The 27,608-nt window shown below is 43.9% G+C and overlaps 1 protein-coding gene across 3 annotated transcripts in view; it reads right to left on the bottom strand.

The window, feature by feature from the left end:
• Positions 1-27,608, bottom strand: part of LOC144695990 (transcription factor HIVEP3-like) — a 425,012-nt gene that overhangs the window by 227,971 nt on the left and 169,433 nt on the right. For all 3 annotated transcript variants that reach the window (XM_078567137.1, XM_078567135.1, XM_078567136.1), the window contains exon 3: positions 1,062-1,156. The gene's annotated coding sequence lies outside the window, so the exon portion shown is untranslated. The remainder of the gene's footprint in view (positions 1-1,061; positions 1,157-27,608) is intronic.

Below are 27,608 nucleotides of genomic sequence, written 5' to 3'. Positions count from 1 at the left end.
GGGAATGCAACGGAGACTGCACTATGGATTGCACCTGGGACTGCATTCCGGACTGCAGCTGGGATGGGATTTGGGACTCCAATGGAGACTGCACCCGGGACTTCACTCAGGACTGCACTCCAGACTGCACCCGGGACTTCACTCGGGACTGCACTCCAGACTGCACCCGGGACTGGACTTGAGACTGCAATCAGGGCTGCACGTGAGTTTGCACTCAAGACTGGACCCGGGACTGCACCTGAGTCCGCACCCAGCACTACTCCTGGGACTGTACCCGGGACTGCACTTGGGGCTGCACCTGGGACTGCACCCGGCACTGCACCCAGGACTGTACTCGTGATGCACTTTTGCTCATTTCTTTGACAGGTCTTCAGAAGCTTTTCTTGGTATTGGGCACGATTATCTTGAGAGTGCCTGAATTGTAACAGTCAGTATTTTCTAAAAATGGCAACTATGATTATAGTTTTATCCACTTCCAGAAAACCTAGTGTAATAGCCTGGTAATTAAGCAGTATGGCTATAGTCTACAGTGAGCACTTCTCACTTGAACGTATAAAAGCCCAAATAACTATCACATGCAAATCTCAGAGATGAGAGAAAAGTGAAATGTACGTTAAGAGATACCCATATTCATCAAGTTGAAGAGTAACAATAAATGTATATGTAAAGTTGGCATGAAAAAAGCTTTGACATACAACAGAGCCTCTATTATCCAGGCCTAATCAGGATTCCTCTCCTGTCTCACGGAGTCACCCTCAACTTTATTTAGAGAATCTGAAACAGCCCTCATTAAAAAGGGCTTCAACAACAAACTCGGCCACTCCAGCTGCCATGTATATATCTGGGTGTGTATATATCAAAGTAAAAGTAAAGAGGGATAATAACTACTGTGTGGTGGACAAGAACCAAATGGTAATGTTTGACTCTGCACCCAGCGATGGACTGAGTTCAGTTTAGAAACACTGCAGCATACTTGAAGAGGTAACAGGATCAACATGCCAGAATGGCAGCTGTAACCAATAAGCATTCAACATCGAAATAGCAAACCAGAACACATTTACCTTTTGGTTTTTTTGCTGATATTAATACAGATGCATCCCCTTATTTCACCCTGTGTGGATTTCTTGACGCCCCTAATTCAATTTCATTATTTGACCTGCAGAGACATGGAAAAGAGTACAATTAAACATTGGGCATTTGTCAATAATTTGCCTGATTCTGCTACCAATACTGAGCAATGGAAGGAGCGAAATTGACTTCCTCTGTCTTTGCCAAGTTCCTCACTGCGCTATTTTAACATGGTTATTACAAATATCACTGAGATTAATTTCACCCCATTACATAAGTTTATTGTGGCACAAGTGCCTTCCCTCTAATTTCTCTGAATTTCTGCTGGTTTCCACACATTGTGCATTGACTGTATGACCAAAGACTGGGACCAGGGATGGTGAACTCTTGAGTCATCCCCAGTACTGTTTTGCACCAGTCACAGAACAGTTCTGTTAAGCTGGATCCCCTCACTTTTCCAACCTTCCTAAAGGCGAGTTCTTGGCAATAACAACAACTTGCATTTATATAACGTAGCAAAATGTCCCAAGGCGTTTCACTGCAGTGCTATCAGACAATGTTTGACACTTAACGTGATGACTCAATACAGCAGACAAGAAACAGTTAAACTTTATTACAGAGAGATTTACAGGTGTTTTCATGTTCGACCAGGACTCTCGTCAGGAAGCTCCGCTCCCCCCCCCCCCGCCCCGGATTGCCCACGCTACAAACTCACTGGTCGGAGCCCCCGCAGTACATCACGTGACCCCCGATTGACAGAAGGGAGGGACTATACCCCCAGTGACCACGCTGAACCACATAAGGAAAACTGGAGCATCTTATAGGGGGAGAGAGAGGGAGAGAAGTGAAGAGGTTTAGAGAGGGAATTCCAGAGCCTAGGCAGCTGAAATCATGGCCATCAATAGTAGAGTGATGAAAATTTGGCCAGTGCAAGAGGCCAGAATTTTACAAGCATCTCAGTATTGCAGGATTCTGTGACATATCCTGAGCAATGTACAATACAAAGTTAAATAATAATCTATTAGAGCTGATATCCTTTAGATACCTTATTGTTAGATTCTCCCCATAGAGAGATAAAGGGCTTATTTACTAGTGATTTCAGTTTCAGATTTCAGAGGAACGAGGCAGGGCAATGGGATTAGTTTTGAATTGCACCACCACAAACCCAGTGCCACGTGGTGGGCCTAATGGCTTCTTTCTGCAATATAAATGTCTATAGCTCAATAGCCCTTACACCAACCATTCAACAGACACCTTTTGGGGGGAGGTGGCAGGGTTTGGGGGACTGGGTTTCACTGGCACCTAGTCCCACGTACACATGTTGTCAAAATGTATTCCCTATTATCCCATTCCAGCCAGGCACACAAACCAATCCAGGAGGTGACACGCAAAGCTCAGCAATATGAACACTCAATCTGTGCACTACTGAGAGAAAAGAAAATGTACGGGAGCATAGAAATGTGAAAATTCAGAGACAAGATAGCTGAAGGCATGAACACCTGTGGTGGAGGTGAAGGGTGGGTGTAATAAACTTGATGTAACGGACAGGTTTCTTACTTGAAACAGGTAACTTTATTACAGAGCTCTTTTAGAAACTACATGCTTGAACCAGGTTCACGATATAAAGCTCCACCCCTAAGATTTCCTGCACTTAGGGCTCATTCGTGTACAATCACGTGACCCCTAAAGTAGGAAAGGTTATACCTACAATCACTACATTTCCTCCCCCTTTAGTTTTTTTTACATTTCCTATTTACAAAGAATAACGTAATCCACAACATATACATATATGCACAGGTCATGCAATTAAAAATTAAGTCTCTAAGGTGGTTTTCTAATTTGGTTAGAGCGATGTCGCTCTACCGCTTGAGATTCTCCCACTGGATCGACATGATCAGGAACTGCAGCATCAGGGACACCCTTAGACAATGGCAGTTCAGGATTAGGTAATTCAACAGAGACATCAGGTATGTCTATTCTAGGTCAATCTGTCACCTCAGGGATTAAAGATTTGACATTTGGTTGTTGGAATATCTCTCTACTCCTTAGATGATCCACGTGTTTTCAAACAATCCAGCCTTCCACTTCCACTCAGAATAATAAGGGTCCAGTTTCAGAAACAATTATACCAGGAACCCAACTAGGACCATTTCCAAACTTCCGCACAAAAACTGTATCTCCCACAGTAAATCTTCGAGCTTTGCTATGAACATCGTGATTCAATTTCTAACTACTCTGATTCTTCTCTACCTTCCCCTCTAAATTTGGAAACACCAGACTAACCTTGTACGAAGCTGGCGTTTCATCAGTAATTCAGACAGTGTTGAACCCGTGAGGAGTTGTACGATAATTGAGAAGAAAACGGGAAAGTCGAGTTTCTAAAGTACCTTCGGAGAACTTCTTCATTCTTGATTTGAAAGTTTGCACAGCTCTTTCAGCTAACCCGTTTGATGAGGGGTGATATGGTGCTGTTTTAATATGTTTAATTCCATTTAAACTCATGAATCTCTGAAATTATGTACTAGTGAAGACAGTACCATTATCCAAAATAATGGCTTCTGGTCGGCCATGTACATTAAAATATTGGCGCAGATTCCCAATAGTCGCCCACAATGTCGGTGATCTCACTTCATACACGTCCATCCACTTAGAATGCACATCAATGATCAATAAAAACATGGTACCTAAAAATGGACCCACATATTCTATATGTAGTCTAATCCAGGGTCAACCAGGCCACTCCCATGGATGCAGTGGAGCTGAAACGGGCAACTTCTGTTGTTGCTGACACTGGAGACAGTGCTTGACCATGCTTTCAATGTCACTGTCTATCCCTGGCCACCAGACATAGCTTCATGCAAGCATCTTCATCTTCGATATACCTGGATGCGCACTGTGAAACTGTCAAGAGTGGTTCCCTTCCTTGCAAAGAGCAATGACTCTTGATCCCCACAACAAGATTCCATCTTGCCAGCTTAACTCTGTTTTACAGGCATGGAATTGTCTTATCTCTTCAGACACTGGTGAATTTGACCACCCTTGTAATACCTGGTCTCAGACTTTTGACAAAATTGGATCCCTGTTTGTCCAATTCCTTTGCTTCACACAGACTGGCGTAGAGTCCAAGAAATTCAATGCAAGTACAACTTCTTGTGGCACTGGAGCATGTATAATGTTATCTGGTAATGGAAGAAGACTGAGCGCGCTTGCATTTGCAATATGCACACCCGGACGGTGCATAAAGCTGTACTCATACGCCGATAAAATCAAAGCCTAATGTTGGATTCTTGCTGATGCTATTGGCGAATGGCTTTATCCTCTCTGAATAAACCCATTAGTGGTTTATGGTCTGACACTATGGTGAAATGTAGTCCATGCAGATACCGGTGGAATTTCTTCACTCCAAATATCAAATTAAACCTTCCTTTTCAAGTTGGGAATAACCCTTCTCAGCTGCAGAGGGGATTCTGGAGACATAGCCTATTGGCCTTTCTGATCTGATTTCTGTCTTTTCTTCTTCTGTTTGCCGCAGGGTTTTGTCTCGTCCTTCATTTTGATTTCACAGTCGGCCAAATTTCTCCCTGGTGAAATCTTAACTTGGTTCAGTTCGGTGGTGGTGCTACCTATGGGTTCGTTACCCACTTGCATCTTGGAAAATTCCACGACTTTTCATTCTAATGCCTCTTTTGTTTTAATCAGCTGTTTCTTCAGCTCTTCTGTCTCCTTGTATCTTTTGGCTTCCTCCTGGAACATTGTTGAGTCTTTTCCACCAACCATTTCTTTGGTTTGTTCAGAGTGGCACTATCTTTATTTTGTTTCTTTTCATGATTTTCCCATGGAACCAACTCTGACCTGAGGGATCCTTGCAGCCTGTGAAGGTCCTTCGATTCTCTTAACTCATTCTGAAACACACTGTCATATTCCCTTATCAACTCAGGAACTCCTCCTGTTCTCACGTGAAATATTTCTGACCAGTTGAGCTTAATTTTTTGTAAGAAGTTGCGGCTCAGAAGACTAGGTCCTTCACCTGTTACAATGATCATTGGGAGCTGGGCTGTCTGTTGCCTATAGGATATGGGTACTTGGTGATGCCTTTTACCTGTATTGACTCTCCAGTGTAGGTCTTCAGTTGAGCCATGGCTTACTCTAGATTCAGTGGCTGGATACCTTAATTTAGGTATTTAAATGTGTGTTCTCCCACCACTGCGGTTGAGGATCCTTATCTACCTCCATGATTAGAGGCTTCCTATTCACTTGAAGGATGACGGTTATTGGTTCAGTTTTTACTGTTTTGACATTGTATAGGGAATAAATATCAGTATCAGTAGCTTCTGGTTCTGTTATATTGTGCACTTCAATCATCTTGGTCTGCCGTTTGATTGGCTGTCTTGATTTCACCCTGCATTGCTTTATTATATGCCCTTTTTTGTGGCAGTAATGGCATTCTGCCTCTTTAAATCTGCAGATTTACCAGTACGTGATTACCCCCACGTCGGCAACAGATGAATTTCTGAATTGCTGGTGAGATGCTTCCAGTATGTCTTTTTTGTTTTTGAGCAGTAGAGACTGACTCCGGCTTCGCAGTTGTCTCTCTGGTTTTCGCACCACGTCCGGGGGTAGGTTCCCGCCCCAACTGAAGAACAGAGCCTTGTTGCACACTCTGTAAAGCCTGCGAGCCCTGCTCAGCACTCTCCATGGCTAGCGCTATTTCCATGGTGCGCTTCAAACCGATGTTAACTTCTGCAAGGAAACGGTGTTGAATAATGTCATCATGAATACCACAAACTAACCGATCCCGCAACATGTCATTGAGTACGTCTCCGAAGTCGCAGTGCTCAGTCAACTGTTTCAACTTAGCTATATAAGTTGCGATGGACACCCCCGAAGCCCTTACTCTGGATTTAAACTTAAATCTCTGCATAATTACCGATGGCTTTGGCTGAAAATACATCTTCACGAGGTCTACCAATTTGTTAAAAGATTTAGAATTGGGTGCATTCAGGGCCATCAGACTGTGGATGAGGTTATATGTCTTGCTATCAAAGACACTTAAAAGAATTGCTTTCCGCTTCTCCTCCGCTGTTATTTCATTCACCACAAAATAAAAACCTGGGCACTCTTTGTATTGGCTCCAATCTTCCATGGACGAATCATAAGGGTCGATTCTGCCGAAAAGTGGCATGACTGGTGAGTATACTTTTCTTTCTTTACTTAAAAATTAACGTATTCCCATTCAAGATGAGGTGCAGCATCGGAGCTATTTATCCTCGTTGCCAATGTAATAAACTTAATGTACCAGACAGTTTCTTACTTGAAACAGATAACTTTATTACAGAGGTCTTTTAGAAGCTACATGCTTGAACCAGGTCCATGACATAAATCTCCACTCCTAAGATTACATGCGCTTAGGGCTTATTCATCAGTACAATCACGTGATCCCTAAAGGCAGTAGGAAAGGTTCTACCTACAATCACTACAGTGGGAGTGCACAAGAGGCAAGAGTTGGAGGAACACAGACTTTACAGAAAGATGTAGGGCTGGAGGAAGTTACAGAGATCAGGAGGATGGTGAGGCCATGGAGGGATAGAGAGGTGGTAAAGCTTTGGAGAGATTTGAACAAGTGGATAAGAAATTTAGTGAGATATCGATGGAATGAGAGTCAATGCTGCTCTCAAAGAAGACCTGAGAGTTGCCTGGAATTCTGGCCAAAATTCTTCAACCAACACTACTAAAAACACCTTAAAGTCACTCATTTCATTCACTTCATTGCTGTTTGTTGAATATTACTGTGTACAAAATGGCTGCTGTATTTGCTACATATTGACAGTCTACCACAGCATTTCCAAAAGTCATTATTTGCATGAGACATGTCTGAGATAAGGCCCTAAATACATGGAGGTCTTTCTCAGATAATGGCCAAACATTTCAACTTACCTTGAAACAACTGATAACAATTTCAACACAATGGGATCCCAATATCGATGTTGCCACCTGACTGGACGGCCTGCTTCATAGGCTTCATTTAATGGTGTCTTAAATGAAAAGATCAATAAAGGTGACCGGCTACCATCTACCACAAGACATTAGCTCAGAAATTTTCACTGAGGTAAGGAGATTTCTCAGCTGCTTTCCTCTCCCTTAAGAATTCATTGATCAAAAGCTCACAAGGGCAAATGATTTAGAGTATTCAAACTGCAATTGATATCTTCAGCCTTGTGTCCAATGATGTTTTATAGAGAACACGGTGCCTTTTCACATTGTATGTCTAACTTCATGGGACAGAGTTTCCCCAAGTGTTGGGTGGGTGACCACCAATCTTGTTTTAAAAGCAGAACAGCCTGATTTTGATGGAAGATTTTGAAGAACTAAAGAAAACAAAAAGGCAAAGTGCTTTTTAAAATGGTACATTCAAAATTAAGTTTTAGCCCCATAACAATGGGCAGATGAGGATTCTGCCATTTTTACTGGATTATCTTTGTGCAGAAAATAATACGGTATCTTCCCTTAAGGCATTCATTGGGAAAAATGAAAGACTTGCTTTTATCTAGCACCCTTCATGATCAACGCATATTTCAAAGTGCTTTACAACCAATCAAGTGCTTCTGAAGTGTTGGCCCTGTTGTAATGTAGAAAACACAAGAGGTAGACTTCACACCTCTTTGGTTGCGCGTAGAGTCCATGGCTCTCGGGTCAGCGAATCACAGAGCAGGAACCTAATGTATCACAAGCATTCACGTCCCTTCAGGCAGTGAGTCTTGGGGTGCTGCGCACTCGTTGTTGGTTCTGAGACGCTGAGGCGCAAATGAGTTGACATGGAGCCAGCATCATGATGGGGACACACTGAGTCTGCCAACTAAAGGAGCTCAGCCTGTTTGCGGACAATCGAGAGACTAAGGGAGAACCAGGCATCACTATTGCTGACCAAACGTGAATTTCCATTTTATAATGTTGTTCGGCTGCGTGAGACTTGGCTGCACTCCAACATGTAAAAATAGCTCACAAGAGAGCAGGTTATTTTTGGTCATTCTCATGATATGTACTGACCATCCCTGGAAGCCCTTGAAAAATGGTGACGGTCGTCCTCCGTGAACCACTTGCAGTCTGTTTGGTGAAGGTGCTCCCACAGTGCTATTTGTCAGGAAGCTCCAGCATTTTGACCCATGCAGCGATGATGAAGGAATGGTTATATATGGTTGAAGTCAGGGTGGTGTGTGAGGTTTGGAGGGGAAAGTATTTCCCAGGCACCTGCTGCCCTTGTCCTTCTAGGTGGCAAAGTTTGCGGGTTTGGAAGGTGCTATCGAAGAAGCCTTAGTGAGTTACCACAGTGCATCTTGCAGATGGTTCACACTGCTGTCACTGTGCGCTGATGGGAGTGAGTGATTAAAGTGGGGGATGGGCTGCTGATCAAGCCGACAGCTTTGTCTGGGACGGTGTTGAGCTTCTTGAGTGTTGCTGCAGCTGCACCTATCAAGGCAAGTGGAGAGAATTCCATCACACTTCTCCACTTGTACCTTGGAATTGATGGAGAGGCTTCAGTGAATCACTTGCTGCTGAATACCCAGATTCTGAGGTGCTGTAGGATCCACAGCACATATGTGACTGGTGTAGTGGAGATGCTGGTCAGTGTTAATGGTCTGCATAGGTTAGCTTTATCTTCAGTCACTGGAGGGGGAATCAATTCGAAACTGAACTGGGAAACAGAAGGGAACACAGCATGGGCAGTGATGCCTGTGGATACAAAGGTCACTTCATTCATGAGGCAGATCTCAGTGTCGCTGCTGAGTGATGGGCTGTCATTCGTCAAATGAGCCATTGTAATCCGTCCATGGTACCACATGCTCGGCCATAACTCCCAATATTTCTTGACCGTCGCGCTGATCAACGGATGTTTATCTATTCCGCAACAATGATGGCCTTCGAAACATTGTCTGGTGGAGGGGGTGGGTGAGGTTAAAAATAAGTGCGATGAGCTTTTTCTTTTCTTTCTGTCTCTTTCTCGGTTAGGAAACGCAACTGCTTCTGGGTTTCACAGAGCTGAGAGAAAGAAAAAGAAAACAGCTCAACTGCTTTATTGGCAATCTGTCTGGTGTGCCAAACAGTGGAAGTGGAAGTGAGAAACCAAAAATGACATTTCACGACGCCCATTCACCTCTCTACCCCTCCGGCCCACGCAAGTCAGAATCAGTGGGCGGGGATCTAAATTTAGCCTCTGTGTGCAATATTTAGCCTTTATCGCAATGACAAAGAAAACCCCAGGATGTGGTTGAGGGTAGGAAGTTGATGAGAGAAGTGCGCTCTCTCACTTCTGACGTCACTGTTCCCTGTAAGAACCAAGAGCACATTGTAACAGGTCTTTTTTTTTTTGTTAAGACTTAAGAGTGTTCAACAAGAATAAATTGCAGTTATCTAGGGTTGGATTTTCTAGCGGGCATCGAGGCTCCTACGGTAGGCCCACACTGGGGTCCTGAATCCGTCCACGTTGTGAATGTGCCCATCGGCACAACCTTCGGTGAGGCGGCCTTCTAACGGCCCGTTTCCATGCTTACTATCTTACTAAGGGTGGTGGGTAAGCTCCTGAGTCTGCAGGCCCGGTCAGAGGGCGTGCAGCAACGTCAGGCCATCATGTCCCACCAGGAGAGGTCGGCATTGCTGAGGCCTCATCGTGGAGATGCCCTTGGCTGCCTGCGTAGAATTAATCAAAGACAGAGGCCCAATGTTGGTAAGTCCCCGGGTTGGAAGGAAAACTCCTCCACAGGGCTACTGATGAACAGCCTTTCAACGTCACAGCTCCATCAATGGGGCATGGAGCCTCCGGAAGGCCACAACAAATGAGCTGTCGGATGAAGGGGGTCACTCCAATATCGGTAAAATGCCGACCCTGACACAAAATGGTCCCTATGTGGGGCCCTAATTAATTTACTGCCTACCTCTGTGGAGCGGGTAGCCAACCTGGTTCTCAGTCTGCGCCTGGGAAAGCTCCCTGAAGCTGGGAATGCGTCAGGAAGCCGCCCCGATGCAGCTCCCTCTTATTTTCCTGGTTCCCCTCCCCACACTTCGGCGCCGTCTCTACAGGGCTGGGAAACCTCAGCCTACGGAATCTTTAACGTCGTAAAGCATCTCAAGGCATTGCACTAGAGCACTATCTGGCACAATCTTGACACTGAGCCAGCTAATGAGATATTAGTACACGTGACCAAAAGCTTGATCAAAGAGGTAGGAGTGACTTAAACGAGGACAGAGAGGTAGAGAGGCAGAGAGATTTAGGGAAGAAATTCCAGAGCTTAAGGTCTTGGCAGCTGAAGGCACTGCTACCGACGCTGAAGCAATGAAAACTCGGATGCAGAAGAAACTAGAACTTGAGGAAACCTTAGAGGCTTGCAGAGTTGGGGGAAATTCCAGAGATAGGGAGTGTGAGGAGGGCGGTGCCATGGATGGATTTGAACAGAAACACGGGAATATTAAAATCAGGGAGCAATGTTCACTCAGTAAGCACAGTGAACACAAGGTGATGGGTTACTTACGGATGAGGAAGACCATTCAGTCCACCTTAACTCCCCACCCAGAAATATTCCAGAGTAATTATGTCGCTGGCTCTCACTGCAGACAGTGCACGCTATAAAACAATGGCTCGAATTTTCAGCTCGGTGGGCGGGCATGAAACAGACCACTGTCCGCGATTGGCCCCCGACCGCAGTTTCACGCTGGCTGGCCAATTAATGGCCAGCCAGAGGAAGCGCACGCTAATATGAGGAGCGCTGCCTAGGTTGGGGGGGGGCAGGAGGAGGGCGGGCACTGGCGTAAGCGCGGACGCGGAGGAGCGCAGAATGAAAGCTCCCTGAAGGCAGAGAGCTGCCTCAGGGAGTTGAAGGATTTAAATGCAAAAAAATAAAGATTTTAAAAACTGGGGGAAAAAAATGCCCATACATCAGAATCAGTCACTGGAAAGTACAGATGATGAAAATTCTGTGCAAACATTTTTTTAAATTAATATCGGAAAGCTCACCCTGCCCTTGGATGAGGTTTCCCGAAAAATGCAAAGGCCGCCTGGCCGATTTTCCCGCTCACCAGCCGTTACATTGGTCGGCCAGCAAAAAAATCCCAGTTAATTGCGCCGTTAATGGGCTTAATAGCCCTCTTAATTGTCGGCGGGCACGCTTCCAAGCTTAGCACGTGCCCACTGACCGAAATATCGCGCGAATGCACGATGACATCGGGATACTCGCCCGACGTCACTGTGCGCTATTTTACACTCGAGCATGTCGGGCGCCGAGCGAAAAATTCTGTCCAATATACATGTGGTCCCAATCTCCTTGCCCTGTTGGACAGGCTCCCAGCCTATTTCTAGCACTCTCTGCATTTTTTCCTCAATTTCCAGTGCATTTTTTCACATTTCCAGCATATTATGGAATGGATTTTCTGCCATGCAGACTCAATAGACAGAAAATCTAATTGATGATATCTTACAATTAATTAACCTTTCTAATGCAAAGATAAAGATTACTTTCTGTGTGGCTCTGGGGCTGATTTTGTCTTTGGTAAACTTATTTTTGATGGAAAATTATCTTTGTGACGTCCTTGGAGTAACTGCCTACACTTCAATGAAACTGCCCTTATCAGGAACATCTTAATCACTACTGAAATCACCCTCATATACTACACTCACAAACTCTGCAATACCAATCAAAACACGAATGCCACATCAATAGAGAACAATTATTTTATGCGTGTTATTGTAAGGTTTCAAGAACTTTGAGAAGATTTATGACAGAATACAAGGTGCAGGGCCATTGCTTTACACTGTTCTGCCCTGCTTGCAGCATCCATTCCGGACAATATTTATGCCTCAACTAACATCGCTGAAACAAATTCTCTGGTCATTATTTCATTACTGTTTGTGGAATCTTAATGTGTGCAAATTGGCTGCCATTTACACGTCAAAAGTGCTTCATTATTAATTATGAGGACAGGTGTCTTAGACTAGGATTGTATTCCCCTGAGTATAAAAGGTTAAGGGTCATCTAATTGAGGTGTTTAAGAAGCTTAAAGGAATTGATAGGGTAGATAGAGAGAAGCTATTCCTTTTGGCGTGGAGGCGCAGAGTTCATACCACGGGAAGTATAGCTTTAAAATTAGCCAGGCTATTTGGGGATGATGTCAGGAAACAGTTCTTGACACAAACAATAGAGGAAATCTGGAACTCTGTCCCCCAAGAGCTGTTGAGGCTGAGGGTCAACTGAAAATTTCAAAGGTGAGATTGATAAATGCATTTTAGGCAAGGCTATTTCAGGTTACGGAACCAAGATTGGTAAATGGAGTTAAAATACAGATCAGTCATGATCTGAGTGAATTGCAGGACAGGATCAAGGGTCAAGATGTCTACCCCTCTTCCTATGTTCTTACTGCAAGGGAAATCCCCTGAAGATAGTGTATCAGTGACAATGAATCTGTCATCAGATTTTCTCTGATTCTGCTGACATGGGTATTCACTACTTCGATACACCAGATGCACATCTTCCCCATCTTATGAATAACCAGGGCAGAATTAGAAGTTTCTGTTCCTCTGGGGAAGCCGATAGGGACATCGGTCTGATGGCTCCCCAGGCCTCTTTAGAACCTTTCAGTTGTGCAGTTGTTAGGATGCAATCTTCACAGGGGTTTAACTGTAATTTTAAATCTGAGATGGATAGATTTTTGCTACACTTGGGTTTACAAAATGGATTCAGAGCCAAGGCACATAGATGGTATTAAGATACAGATTAGCAATGATCTAATGGAATGATGGAAAAGGCTCAAGGGGCCAAATGGCCTCCTGCCACTTCTATTGTCCTGTATGTACTTTTGAAGAGTAGTCACTTTTGCAATGTAGGACATTCAACAGCCACTGTGTGGACAGAAAGATCCCACAAACAGCAATGAGACAAATTTTTTATTGATGTTGATTGATGTCCATGTGTGGATGTTGAATATGGAAAATTATTGTAGCTGCACCTCTGTCAAACAGCCTGCGACACTCACCACCTGGGCTCATAGGAGAATGGTCACTTGAGCAAGTTATAAGAGGCTGCTGGTACCCAAGGAACATTGCCAGGGCAAGAATAAACGTCTTCGGGAAATTGGAGAAAACATAAATAAAATCAAAGTCAAGGCAAAGGAAAAGACAATATTGGGGAAAGAAGTGCTCTGGTCTGTGGGTGAGTTAGATCTTCCAGTTGAATACATTCACAGCATTGTTACGCTCTGAACACCTATAAGCAATTCATTCCCCATTACGTTTACACTGACCTACCAGATAGGAAGATTACAGTCTCAGACAAGCTTGAATCAATTCTTTCAAAATGTCGAACACATTTGATTGCAGTTGAATCACCTAAGATGGTGAAGTAAAGCTAGCAATGACAAGGTGCAAAACAGAAGTAGCACACAGTGGGTAAAAGCCAGTTGTGTGAAATGTAGAGTATCTCAAGTGTCAGCTCCCACAACACAGGAAATGCACATATGGTATGAACTACAGTTGGCTGAGACTCTATAGGGCCTGCATCAAATCCTCAAGACAGAAGATGCAAGATGCAGGGAGCATTGGCACATCAAGGCAGAGGAACTGGTACTTGGGGAGTCAAGACAAGATCAAGAAGATGATTGTTCTTTTTGTATCATCACACCCTTTGCTTGCAGAATAGTGTGATGGGGCTTGAGCACAAAATCTAGACTGGCACTCCAATGCAGTTCTAAGGGAGTGGTGCACTGTTGGAGGTGCCATCTTTTGGTTGACATGTTAATTCAAGGACCTGTCTGATCTCTTGGGTGGATATAAAAAATTCCCAGGCATTATTTCAAAGAGAGTACAGGAGTTCTCCCCAATATCTTGACCAAATCTATCCCTCAAATGGCACCTAAGACAGCTGATCTGGCCACCGATTTCATTGCTGTCTGTTGGAGATTGTTGTACACAAATTGGCCACCGCAGTTCCAACATTGCAACATTGACCACACTTTAAAAAGTGCTTAATTGGGTACAAAGCATTTTAGGATGTCCTGAGGTCGTGAAAGGCACTATTATAAATTCAAGCTGGTTCTCCTGAGAGGATGTTTAACAGGGTGTTTAACAGTCTCAAGGCCACAAAGTGAACGTCTATGGCCATAGTCATCTTCATACCAGCTGATCAGGCTCTTAGTCCTTCACAGTGAGAAGGCTTTATGAACTCCGGTAACCCTTCGGATATGAGTATCCCATTGGTGTCAGTGCCACAGCTCCTGCCTCCACTGTGTCTGAGGTGAGGCTCAAACCTAACACTTACTGACTCAAAGATAAGATTGTTTCCCTCAAGTCAAAGGGCTTCTCCGGATGAGTTGAAACGAATTGTAAATGAATCTCATGTGGCTGCTTAAAAATAACAACGGTTTTCAAACGTTGCTCTATGGGGTCTCCTCTGCAAATACTGGTATGCTCCCAGAGAACTCATAAAATGCCAAAGACCCAATGCAAATACTCGCATAATCTCAGGTATTTCCTGCAAATGTTCTCACAATTTCAGGAGCCCAATCTAATAATGCATATAATCCCAGAGATCCCACCCAATACTATCACATTCCCAATGGCCCCTTCCAATACTGACACTGAGTCAGTGACTACTGCAAATAATCACACATTTCTAGTGTAATTAACAGCAATGGTGCTGCATCGCACAACAATAGCTTGTATTTATGTAGCACCTTTAATATAATAAGACATCCCAAGGTGCTTCACAGGGGCATTATAAAACAAAGTATGACGCTGAGCCACATAAAATGATATTAGGACAGATGACTAAAAGTTTGGTCAAATAGGTAGGTTTAAGGAGTGTTTTAAAGGAGGAAAAAAAGATTGAGGGGTTAGGGAAGGAAATCAAGAGATTAGTGCCTGTACAGCTGAAGGCACGGTCACCAATGGTGGAACGATTAAAGTCGGGGACACTCAAGAGGAACACAGGCATCTTGGAGTGTTGTGGGGCTGGAGAAGATTACAGACGGAGATGGGGAGAGCGAGGCCATGGAGGGAATGGAAAACGAGGATGAAAATTTAAAAATCGAGATAAGCAGATCAGTGAACATAGGGGTGATAGGTTAACAGGGTTTGGTGCGAGTTAGGGCACAGGCAGCAGAGTTTTGGATAACCTCGAGTTAATGGAGTGTAGAACAAGGATAATAAGCATGAGAATTTCACATAGGTGGTTTCCATTATCCGTGCGGACATAGAAATTTATAGTCGAAAAGTTGACAGGAAATGCATGCGGATGCAAGAGATTTAATATTTTACACATTCATGTGCTTATTTGTGGACACTGAGGAAGTGTATTAAGTACCTTACATCCCCTTTAAGCTGTGCAAACTGCACATAGCACTTACTTTTATCAGCTTGTCAGAGACTCTTTATTGGCTCTAACAACTGCACTGTACAATGTCCAAATCTAGAAACAAGGCACCGCTATAATGGGAAGGTAATCATTAAGCTACACACCACCTTATACTGACAATTGTCATCGCTCACAGAGTAAGACCTCCTTTCTTCACTGTTTATGACAAAAACATGCACATATATTTTATAGTTAAATAAAAGGTAGGAACAATTAAAGAAAGTCTGCAATGTGGATCAGAGAGGTCGAAAGTCTGCCGGGTTCTATTCATGGTACAAAATTGTCTAAAATACTTCTGATGTCTTAACGATGGTGTTTGCTTGTTTCTGCCAAATGTTGAAATAGTTATCACAGGATTTTCATCCGAGTGCATCAATGTTATTAATATCTCACAGCGTGGCATTAACCTCAGGACTGCTGAGAGATAGGCCCTCCTCAAGGTATGTGAAATAATAAAACAGATGGGCAAGGTAAACACAGGACGTTACTGTAACACAAGTCAAAACAATAGGTGGAGAATCTAAGTTTAAGTTAGTGAGGGAATAAGAAGTTTAAAACCAATAGCTGATCATTGGCTTTACTTAGGTAAGTCAGAAAATATACTAAAGTTTGAGAAGGAACATGTGACAGGAAGTAAATGCTTTAAGCAAGGCTTTTATCATGAAGAGTCAATCGTCCACAATGATGCGCCCACAAAGTTAAAAGCATGTGTAGACTTCAGGTTGAAGGGAGTTTAGAGGCTGGTGCATAATTCGCAGGTGTTATTTAGTTCCCACTCTGTATTCATACATTCAGTTCTCATTGTCACGTTTCCACTGTAAATTCCTATGCTTACTAGAAGTACATGCTAACATAAGGAGGTAGAAATTAGCCTTGTTGCATCCATTTCCCGAATGGCCTCTGCCCCAAGGACACCTGAAAATATCCAAACAGAAATTGAACCAAGCCATTTTTACAGTCATCTGGGGCATCAGATCCTTTGCATTTTTCTAATATATATACACGTCTGCAACGTATACCCACACATATAGTATAGACATAAATGCGAAAGTATACGCATGTGCAGCTTATATACGCATGCACATATAAGCACAAATGCAGTAGGCACACATGCAACATAAAGCGTGCAGTAAAAATATATACTGTCATTGTCGGCTGTCCTTCGATTCGAAGATGATAATATATGCAGTATATACGCACACGTGCAGCATATATACATATGCAGTAAACATACACATTTACAGTATATATATATTTATATATCTTTACACACACACATAAGGTACACATATTCCACAAACAGGGAGGTTGTCACAAGGCTAAATATTTTCCTGGCCGTCTCTGACGTCTGGCAAACATCTGCGACATTTAAATTTCTACAACAAAACGTCAGTCGGGGGAAAAAAGGGCCCTGAGAAAATTCACCGCAAGTAGACCTCGGCATTTCTTCACCCTCGCACGACTGACTTGGCTACAGACATGTTCTCATCCTTCCCCTTTGTTCCATAACATACGTGTAAACTGAAAGTAACCTGATTCTGTTGATTGTCCATTCACGAGAAAGCATCTCATCATAAATATAGCGAAGGTCATACCATACCTGGAGCATTAGAGTATTTTTTTTTAAAGTTAACTCCTGGAAAATTATTCTCATGAAAATAAAAGTTATTCAAACACTTTCCTAAGTAAATGGAGTAACTAAACATTGGTCGGATTCACGGCACATCAGCAAACGATGTGGAAAGCCATGGTTTCATTTCCTGATTTCCTTCGGTCAGCTGTAAGAGAGGCAGCCAGCTGCAGAAATGTTAACAGCTGTACCCTCACACAGATCAGCACACTTTCTTACTGTGTTAGAGCTCACAGGATTAGCATCAGTTTTAACCCTTCCTTACCCTCAGTGAAAAGCAACAGCGGGTGCAAATTACAACCAGCGCACCAATTTACCACCTCGCTGAGCATCTTCCGATTCTGACGAAAGGTCATCGACCTGAAACGTTAACACTTGTTTCTCACTCCACAGATGCTGCCTGACCTGCTGAGCGTTTTCCAGCACATTCTGTTTTGATCACACTTACCAATTATTTTCATCACTCTTTTTGGAAAGCACACAAATGCAGTCGCATTTGCATGGTCTCCCCGCCAGCCATTTCTCATGTGCTAAGTCAAAGATTGGCATTAAGATATTCCACCGTGGAAAGTATCACAGCCGAGGCTAGTCCTGCGGTCACCCAGCTGGTCTCAGGGTTAGCACACCCGGCCCGGGTCGGAAGACTGCAGGTTCCAGCCCCATTCCAAGACTCGAGCAGATAATCCCGGCTGCAACGCTGAGGGAGGTGCCATCTTTCAGCTGAGACGTTGAGCCGTTTCAGGTCTGTTCAAAAGGTCTTCAAGGAAGAATAGGGGAGTACTCCTGATGTCCTGGCCAATATCCTGTCCTCAGCCACCATTGCCAAAGCAGATAAATTAGTCACATATTGCAAACGTTGTGTGAAAATTGAAAGCAGTGTTTGCCTACATATCAACACACTGCAACTTCAGAAATAATGGGCAGGATTCTAACGTGAGCTTGGGACTCCAATGTCAGGTTTAAATGGGGGTCCTGAGCCCACAGTAGCTGGCATCAGGTCCAGCTCAGCAATCTTACTAGAGGCAGCATTTTAAAAAATGTATTCATTCATTGGATGTAGGTGTTGCTGGCTAGGCCAGCATTTATTGCCCATCCTAAATTGCCCTTGAGGAGGTGGTGGTGAGCTGCCTTTTTGAACTGCAGTAGTTCACATGCTGCAGGAATACCCACAGTGCTGTTAGGGTGGGAGTTCCAGGATTTTTGGCCCTCCGACAGTGGAGGAACGGCAATGTATTTCCAAGTCAGGATGGTGAGTGGCTTGGAGGGAAAATTCCAGGTGGTGGTATTCCCATCTATCTGCTGTCCTTGTCCTTCTAGGTGGTAGAGATTGTGGGTTTGGAAGGTGCTGTCAAAGGAATCTTGGTGAATTGCTGCAGTGCACCTTGTAGATGGTACACACTGCTGCCACTGTAGAGTGACAGATGGAGGATGTGGTGCCGATCAAGCAGGCTGCTTTGCCCTGGATGGTGTCAAGCTTCCTGAGTGTTGTTGGAGTTGCACTCATCCAGGCAAGTGGGGAGTATTTCATCACACTGCTGGCAGGCTTTGAGGAGTCAGGAGGTGAGTTACTTGCTGCAGAATTCCAAGCCTTTGACCTGGTCTTGTAGCCACAGTATTTATATGGCTAGACTAGTTCCATTTCTGGTCAATGGTAACCCCCCCAGGATGTTGATAGTGAGGAATTCAACAATGGTAATGCCATTGAATGTCATTGGGCGATAGTTAGATTCTCTCTTGTTGGAGATGGTCATTGCCTGGCACCTGTGTGGCACAAAAGTTACTTGCCACTTGTCAGCCCAAGCCTGGATATTGTCCAGGCCTTGCTACATTTGAACATAGACTATTTCAGCATCTGAGGAGTTGTGAATGGTGCTGAACATTGTGCAATAATCAGCGAACGTCCCCACTTCTAATCTTATGATGGAAGGAAGGCCATTGATGAAGCAGCTGAAGATGGTTGGGCCTAGGGCACTATCCTCCTGCAATGATGTCCTGGAGCTGAGATGACTGACCTCCAACAACCACAACCATCTTCCTTTGTGCTAGGTATGACTCCAACCAGTGGAGAGCTATCCCCCTCATTCCCATTGGCTCAATCTGAAGGCTGGCACCTCTAAAGCCTCAGCAGCTCCAACCGGAGAAGCAGGCACTGCTGAGGCACGTCGGGGAGGCAAGTTTTAAATTAACGTTCTGGGAGGCCAAGCAGGCAGGCCCCTCTGGGCGGCCCATTGAAGCCACTTGCGCAGCCTTCCCTGCCCACAGCACTCTCTTTGGGTCATGTCGCCTCCAGCTCCGATGGTCCCCCCCGGGCTGTCGCAGAACGACCACCTGCATGGAGCTGGCGGCCTCTCCACGTGGCCGGCGGCAGTTCCAATGCCAGCAAAATACGTGCCCAAGAAACCGACCCGACGTAAGCTGCTAAATATTTAAATTGGCTGCCTGCCTCCGTCCAGTGGTCAGTCACTATGCAGCCGGTCCCACTGCAGGAAAGCTTCCCCAGCAGCAAGACCGCACTACGGCACCATCCCAATGTGGCCCCCCCACCAACAACTGCTTTCCTGCACACCCCAACTTTCCAGCCACCGCCTAGAAAATCCTGCCCAGTGTGTTAACTGTGAACCTCCTTGGGTGCCCTGAGGATGTGAAAGACAGCTTCTAAACTTGATGAGTGTGCGTGTGTATTTTATATCCACTCTACGTATTGGATTGATAGACAGACAGAAAGACGGGTCAATCAATCTATCTGGGCATACATCAACATCTGTCCACAAACATCTCCATGGGCTGGGATTTTGTGGTTTTCTCCACCGCCAGGATCATCTGGTTCTGCCAAAAGTCAATCTCCTGCAGTAGGCCCGGCCACAATGGGGCTACAAAATCCCAGCCCATATCCTGCTGCATAGAGAAATAAAAACTATATGAAATGTGTACATAAATTTATATACCTCTACCAATATCTATATGTAACATATATTCCAGTTACACTCCATCTCTCAGATTCTAGCTCAAATCCCATGCAGGTCAAATGTCAGCAGCGAAAACTACTGGAACTACTTAACCATTCCCCTTTGCTGCCAGGCTGCCGGTTGCAAAAATCACAGCTATTTCTTTCTGATTTCTGAAGTGCATTTCAATTGCAGGTTCATTGTGGATGAGCCGCATATCAATCACCGATTCAATTGTGATCCTCTTCTCTGCTTTGCAAATTTGGACTAATCGCTATTACAGTAACAGGAAATTCATTGAACTGTCAGCAAAACAGATTTATTCGTAAAATTATTAATATGTGAAACTTTTCTAAATTCAGGGTACTGGTGAGGGGCAGGAAAAAACATGTCACATAAAGCGATTTCTGATTGTAATGTTCCACACTACAGGTGCAGCAGTGCCACTTTGCACAATTCTCATTCTCGCTCCTTATTGTCAGAAGGGAGCAGATAACAAAAAGAGCAAAGCCAGAATTGTCCCTGGCACCAGATAAGTGATCCTGAGTTAACACCCACCATCAACTGGGCCACAGGTCAGGGTGGTACCATGTGGACCCAGAGAATGAGGATTAAAAACAAATTAGCATTTAATCTTCAAGCACTGTACAGTCAAGGGAATCTTCGCTCCTCAATTCTGGAGGCACCTTATTGTTTCATAAAGACTTCACCAGCTCACTGAGTTGGTTTTTAAATGGCTTTACAAGTAACACTGAAATCAAGACTTGGCAAAGGTGACAAAATGTCTAGACATAACCTAAGCTCTCGAGAACAGAGAATGCTCTAAGTGCAATATTCATTTTTCCTTCACCAATATTATCAGCAATGTTCTTGCTTGCAGACAATGCAACTTCATTTAGCAGGGTGATAATGGTAAGTGCACGAAATAGAGATTTGTTCTACATTAAAACCTGTTCCTATTTCACCTGCAAGTACATAAGGTTGAGGAATTCAAATCCCACTCCAGGAGCTGAGCACCTAATTTAGGCTAACATTGCAGTCTGGTAGTGAGGGAATATTAATACATTGTCAAAGGTGTCGTCCTTCGGGTCAGACCATAAATCAAGGCCTGCCAGTAGTTCTGGTAGTTCAGTTGATGATTTCATGGTCATTCACTTTTTCCTTTTGCAACTTCCTGATCCCATCCACACAATTTACCTCCGAACATACTGCCACATGCAAACTTGGATCTATTAATCTATAGCCTTCATCCAAGTCATTGATATATGGTGAAAAGGTGAGGCCCCAGTACACATTCCTGAGGAACACCACTTGTTGCATCCTGCCAATCAGGGTAGATTCCCTTTATTGCTACTCACTGTCTCCTACTTCCCAACCAATTACTGACCCATGTACAAGGTTATCTCCAATTCCTTCTGCTCTTACTTTGCAATAATGTTTCAGCAAGCATCACTAAAACCAACAAATTACAGGTCAATCATCTCATTGGTGTTTGGAGGGCTTTGCTGAAAATGGCCACCATGTTCAGCTGCATAGAAATGGCATTGCACTTCAAAGCGATTCTCCGTGAAGTGCTTTGGGATGTTATTGAGAGTTTTTTTAATAAGGTATTATATAAACATTAGTCATTCTATCTTTGAATGTCATCAACTGTCCATTGATGTTGGAATAGGCACTTCAATTGCTACACAGTAACTGGCTGGAGTCCACATGGCCTAGTTTTAAAATGTTTCACTATCTCAGTCATCGGAAGGAAAGTCTGGTGTTCAATCACAGGTGAGATTTGAGTTGATATGTGAAAATCCAAGTAGTGCAGATTACATATTGGATGGGGATGGGGGGTGCGGGGTTAGGGCTGGGAGCAATTAGTCATAGCTTCAGTATGCTCGAAGCCAATGAGGTAGTGACATGTAGGCACTGTTATAATGTAGGGAATCTCGATAGCCATGGTGTACACAGCAAGATCCCACAAAATGAGAATGACCAGGCGTTATACTGTTTTAGTGGTGTCGTCAAGGGATAAATATTGGCCATGACACCAGGGAGAACTTCTCTGCTCTTCTCTAAAATGGTCCTGTGGGATCTTTTACGTCCATCTGAGAGGGTTGACAAGGCCTTGGTTTCAGGCCTCATCCAAAAGACTGGAGTGTCAACCATGATTATGTTTTCAAGTCTCTGGGGTGGGGCTTAAACCTTCTGACTCAGAATCGTAGCTAAAATACTCCACTCCTGGCAACATCATAAACCTCCTTTGTACCCTCTATAATGTGACCACATCCTTCCTATAATGTAGTGACCAGACTGTACGCAGTACTCTAGCTGTGGCCTAACTCATATTTTACACAGTTCTAGCATAACCTCCCTTCCCCCATACCATATATCTCAACTAATAAAGGAAAGTATACCCTATACTTTCTGAACCACTTTATCTACCTGTCCTGCCACATTCAGGAATCAGTGGACATACACTCCAAGGCCCTCTGTTCCTCTATACTTTTCAGGATCCTATGTTACGATCTCCACAGACACCAATAACTCTTAAAAAGAGATCTGAACTTCCAGTTACTAGCTGAAAGAATGACATGACAAGATTTGACGTTTTAAAACTTTTACTGTATCAAATAGCTAAAACCCTATTTTCTTTTTGTAGGCAACTTATATCTTAAACTACAGAAAATGGCATTCCCCTTTTATACTTATCACCCAGTGCACTGTCCACAGAATTACAGTCCCTTTAGCAAACAATTCACAGTTGCTCCCAGCTTCCAAAAGGTTCCCATATCCTTGTTTTGCCGAGTTGTAACTTAAGTAACCTTCTCCAGGTGCTTTCCTCAGTTTTCAAAGAGATCCTTAAGTTCACCAACAGCAGTAAAACCTGCCCCGATGATTCTTCTTCCCTCTGGCCATGGCAGGACAAATCTCTCAAAATTCTTAGAAGGCTGCTGGACACTTATCTTCAACTGGAGACCATCTCCCTCCTGCATCCATCTGTGGTAGTTCCCAAAGCCAAGCAGCCTCTTCTCTCTGCTGACCACACAGAAACTACTGTCGGTCTGAGATTTTCATTGATTTATAGGGAAGCCTGTAACCTGATCTCAAAAAGGCTTCCTCTGCCCTCTTCCCCATGGCAATGTGAAACACCTTAATTTTGCATTCAGGTAGAAATGAGAATTAACTTTCCTTGACCCCAATTCTCTTTCATCTTAGAAATAAATGGACAGTTTATAGCACAAATGCTTAAAACCTGGTACCTTCAACAGTTTTCTGAGAACTTGGGAGACTCAGAATCTACTCATTGTAAACTTAGAGGCTATTCATGTAAACTTAGAGACTGCTGCTATCGTCTCCAAATGTAAATGCCTTGCACCTTCTTCTCAGTAAACAATCTAAGCCTTCCTTTGATCTCTAACAATCAAACCACCGAGACTTACTGTCCGGCACACTTCAGAACAGGCCCCATGATGCTTCATTTACCCTAAATTTAAAGCTACAGTCCCAAAATATTATAATTATATAAACCTCATAATAGTAACACCTGCCATTTATTGTGTATTTCCCTGCCTTGTTTGCCCTCCCCAAATGCAATGCATAATACTGCTCTGGATTTAATTCCATTTGACATTTTTCTGCCACCTGACCAGTCCATTGATATCTTCCTGCAATCTACAGTTATTTTGCTCATGTAGCCAATTTTTGTATAAACTGCAAACTTCTTAATTATGCCAGCTACATTTAAGTGTAAATCATTGATATGTGGCGTGAAAAACAAGTGACTGAAACCTCTCGGGAAATAGCCTTCCAGAGGCAAGACTGCTATCTGCTGAGTCACGACAGACATCAGTTTTCCACAACAAAAACAGAAACAGAAATACCTGGAAAAACTCAGCAGGTCTGGCAGCATCGGCGGAGAAGAGTACAGTTGACGTTTCGAGTCCTCATGACCCTGGTTCTGTTGAAGGGTCATGAGGACTCGAAACCTCAACTGTACTCTTCTCCGCCGATGCTGCCAGACCTGCTGAGTTGTTCCAGGTATTTCTGTTTCTGTTTTTGTTTTGGATTTCCAGCATCCGCAGTTTTTTGTTTTTATCAGTTTTCCACTTCCTAGGACATTGCCGGCTGGGCTTTTGCTACTTTTCCCCTTCTTTCAGGATTGTTGGATGTCATCAGAGCCTGAAAGTCAGAAGCCTGAAGCAGATACAAATCCCTCAGATTAACTCTTTTCATTCGACCTTGTGTTGGGATCCCTGATCTTCAAAGCTCCCCTGAAGAAAAAAAGTGAACAAAAAAGGAAACATTGCAGGTGTTCAATACATGGTTACAATTTGCTCAACTCTCTAGAGCTAATCATGGAATTACAGAGCTCAGAAGGAGGCCATTCAGCCCACTGTGTCAGTGCCGGCTCTTTGAAAGAGCCATCCAATTTGTTCAATTCCCCTGCTCCTTCCCTATATCTCTGCAATTCTTTCTTCTCCAAGTATTTATCCAATTCCTTTTTAAATGTCCCTGTTGAATCAGCTTCTACCACCCTTTCAGGCAGTGCATTCCACATCTGCTTTTTTTGCCAATTAACTTAAAACTGTGTTTTCTAGTTGCCAATCACTCTGCCAGTTTCTTTTTACCTTCTCCATCAAAACCCCTCCTAATATTGAACACCTCTATTAAATCTCCCCAAAACCTTCTTTGCTCTAAGGAGAACAATTCCAATTTCTTTTGTCTCTCCATGTAACTGAAGCTCCTCCTCCCTGGTGTATTCTCGTAAATTCTGTCTGTGATGGAGGACGGAAAGTCTAAGGCAGAGCACATTTTCTTCAAAGTTATCCCTCAGTGTTAAAACATCAATGAGTAAATTCAGCGACCCATGGCCCAGCGTCGATTCTCCATACTATCGGCAGCTCTCGCTTTATCTGACTGAAGCTCTGGCCATCTCTAGAAAGAGCAAACCAACTCGGGGAAGCAGGCAGCTTGTTCCCAACCACGATATTGCTGTGGTAATCTGCAGGGGATGGGGAAACCTGGAGGAAAACCTCTGTTGAGCATCAGGCTGCAGCCTTAGTGTCGCTCCAATTTCCTCTTTTCTCCCGACCCGTGCTCGGAGATGTCTGCACTTTCTCCAATTCTGGGTTCTCTCCCGCATCCCTGATTTTAATCACTCCACCGCTGGCAGCTGGGTCTACAGTTCCCTGGGTGCAAAGTTCTGGAATTCCCTCTTCAAACCTTTAAGACGCTCCTTATAACCTACCTCAGTGACCAAGCTTAACCTGTCCTAATATCTTCTTGTGAGACTCAGTGTTAAATTTTAGTCCAATAACACACCCATGTTAGCCATGTTAAAGGTGCTATATAAATTCAAATTGTTATTGGTAACTTCCCCAGTGCAGACAGCCATTGAGAATTTGGCGTAAGCAGAATCATAGCCTAGTAACATGCACTTTTACCAGCACCTTCAACGATTCGGATTTTTTTACAGCAAGGTGGCTTTTGTCATAATTTCCCATCATGACTGCAACACTTCTCCACCTTTGTGACTGACGGGTATGTGCGTGTGCATGCATGTGCGCACGTTTGTGTGTCCAGATGCATTTGCATGTGTGCTTGTGTGTGTGTGTGTGTGTGTGTGTGTATATGTGTGTGTGTGTGTGTGTGCGTGCGCTTGTGTGTCCAGATGCGTGTGCTTGTGTGTGTGTGTATGTGTGTGTGTGTGTGTGAGCGCGCTTGTGTTTGAGTTTTAATCTGTTTTAGTGCGTGTGCCTAAGTGCAAGAGTGTGTGCTTTTAAATCTTCTTCACAGCTCATCTCAATTTTCTCTAGGTAACAGCACTAGCAGTGGTCTGTAACATCAGAGACCCCTCTGGGGACTTCAGCAGCTTTATATAGCAGCTGCTAAATTATTGACTTCCCTGACTGATTTTTCTTGTCGTCAGTTTATGGGATCCAGCACAATTGGGACATGTTCAGGGGCTCGAGTCAATGCCTTTTATAATAATTATGAGCGGCTTGACCATTTGTCAACAATGCTTATTGCAAGGGCTGTTGAACAATCGGGTGGTAAAGGAATGGGTGGTAGTTAGGACCAGCTCAGCCCTGAGTTAGAAGGGATGGACAACAAAAAAATAAATCAGTCATGGTTCCATCTGCTCATCACACTTTCCATGTTCAAAAGAGGAGTCATATGGACTCGCAACGTTAACCCTGTTTCTCTCTCTACAGATGCTGCCCGACCTGCTGAGCTATTCCAGCACTTTCTGTTTTTATTTCAGATCTCAGCATTCGCAGTATTTTGCTTTTATTTACATGGTTGGATGTCAGGTGCAAGTGGATTGGGTTTGGTGGTGATGCCTTCTGCTGCCAAGTAGCTCACTGACACTCATTGCATGGGTTGGTGGCTGCTCGGGTGAAGGGGCCAAAATGGTGCAGCCCACTTGGAAACCCTGAAAGAAGCAATGCATTCAGGACAATGGGAGGCGGAGGAGGGAAAACAGAGGGGAAACAAAATCGGGGCATTTTCCCTCAGTTGTGCACCCCTTGGGCACAAGTATAAAAGAACGGGGAAATGCAGAGAAGCACCATCACAGGGAGTGTTGGATTGATTGCTTTTTTCAGTTTGGTGCCAGTTTATGCTGGGAACCAGGGACTTGAACACCATCAGAAACACCATCAGACTTGCTGTCTTTCTGATGAGACGATAAACTGGAGCTCTGCCTGCCCTCTCAGGTAGGTGAAAGAGGCTCTATTCCAAAAAAGAGCAGGTCAATTATCCCCAAATGCTGGGGCCAATATTTATCCCTCAATTAACATCACTAAAAAATAAATCCCATGATTAGCACATAGGTGTTTTTGGGAGCTTGCTGTGTGCAAATTGGCTGCTGTGTTTCCTACTTTGCAACAGTGTCTGCACTTCAAAAGTAATTCGCTGGCTGTAAACTGCTTTGTGACATCCTGAGGTTGTGAAAGGCGTTATATAAATGCAAGTCTTTCTAAGTGGAGAGACAGACAAAGAGAGAATCATCACAGCCAAATTGTGAGGTGCTTTCTACAGGTGGCATCATGTTGTACTGGTCAGGGCTCATTTAACCCAAGAGCAGCAATGCACTATGAGAAAAATTACCAATTAACCCATTGTGCTTCAGTGTTGTGTGATACACAACATGAACAATGGCTCATCCTTTTGTCAAACTGCTCCCGGCACCAACTCCAAACTAACTACCAGAACTGTCCCCAGCTCTTTACAACTCTCAATGCCCTTTCCTGACACAACAGAATATAAGGTTAGATGGCCAAAATCTGCACTGTGGCTGTGCTTTTCATATCTCAGTTAAGGAAAACACTATTACAGGCAAGTGTGGCACTGTTGACAATACCAGGGTAAACATTCCACATTTGTACCCATGGTGCACATCCCCTACCAGCAATTCCTAATGCGGTAAAATTAATGGATTTTAAAATCAGGACCTGGATACAGCATATGCTCCTGATGTGTACCAGAAGCATAGATTCAGGCTTTCTAAACCCCCTGGCATAAAAAGAACTTACACCTTTCATGTCCTCAAGATGTCCCAAAGCCAATGAATTAAGAAAA

The sequence above is a fragment of the Cetorhinus maximus genome, chromosome 21 (assembly GCF_964194155.1).
Source record: "Cetorhinus maximus chromosome 21, sCetMax3.hap1.1, whole genome shotgun sequence".
NCBI lineage: Eukaryota > Metazoa > Chordata > Chondrichthyes > Lamniformes > Cetorhinidae > Cetorhinus > Cetorhinus maximus.
Note: the sequence above shows the minus strand (reverse complement) of the source record. Positions and strands in the feature narration are given on the sequence as shown.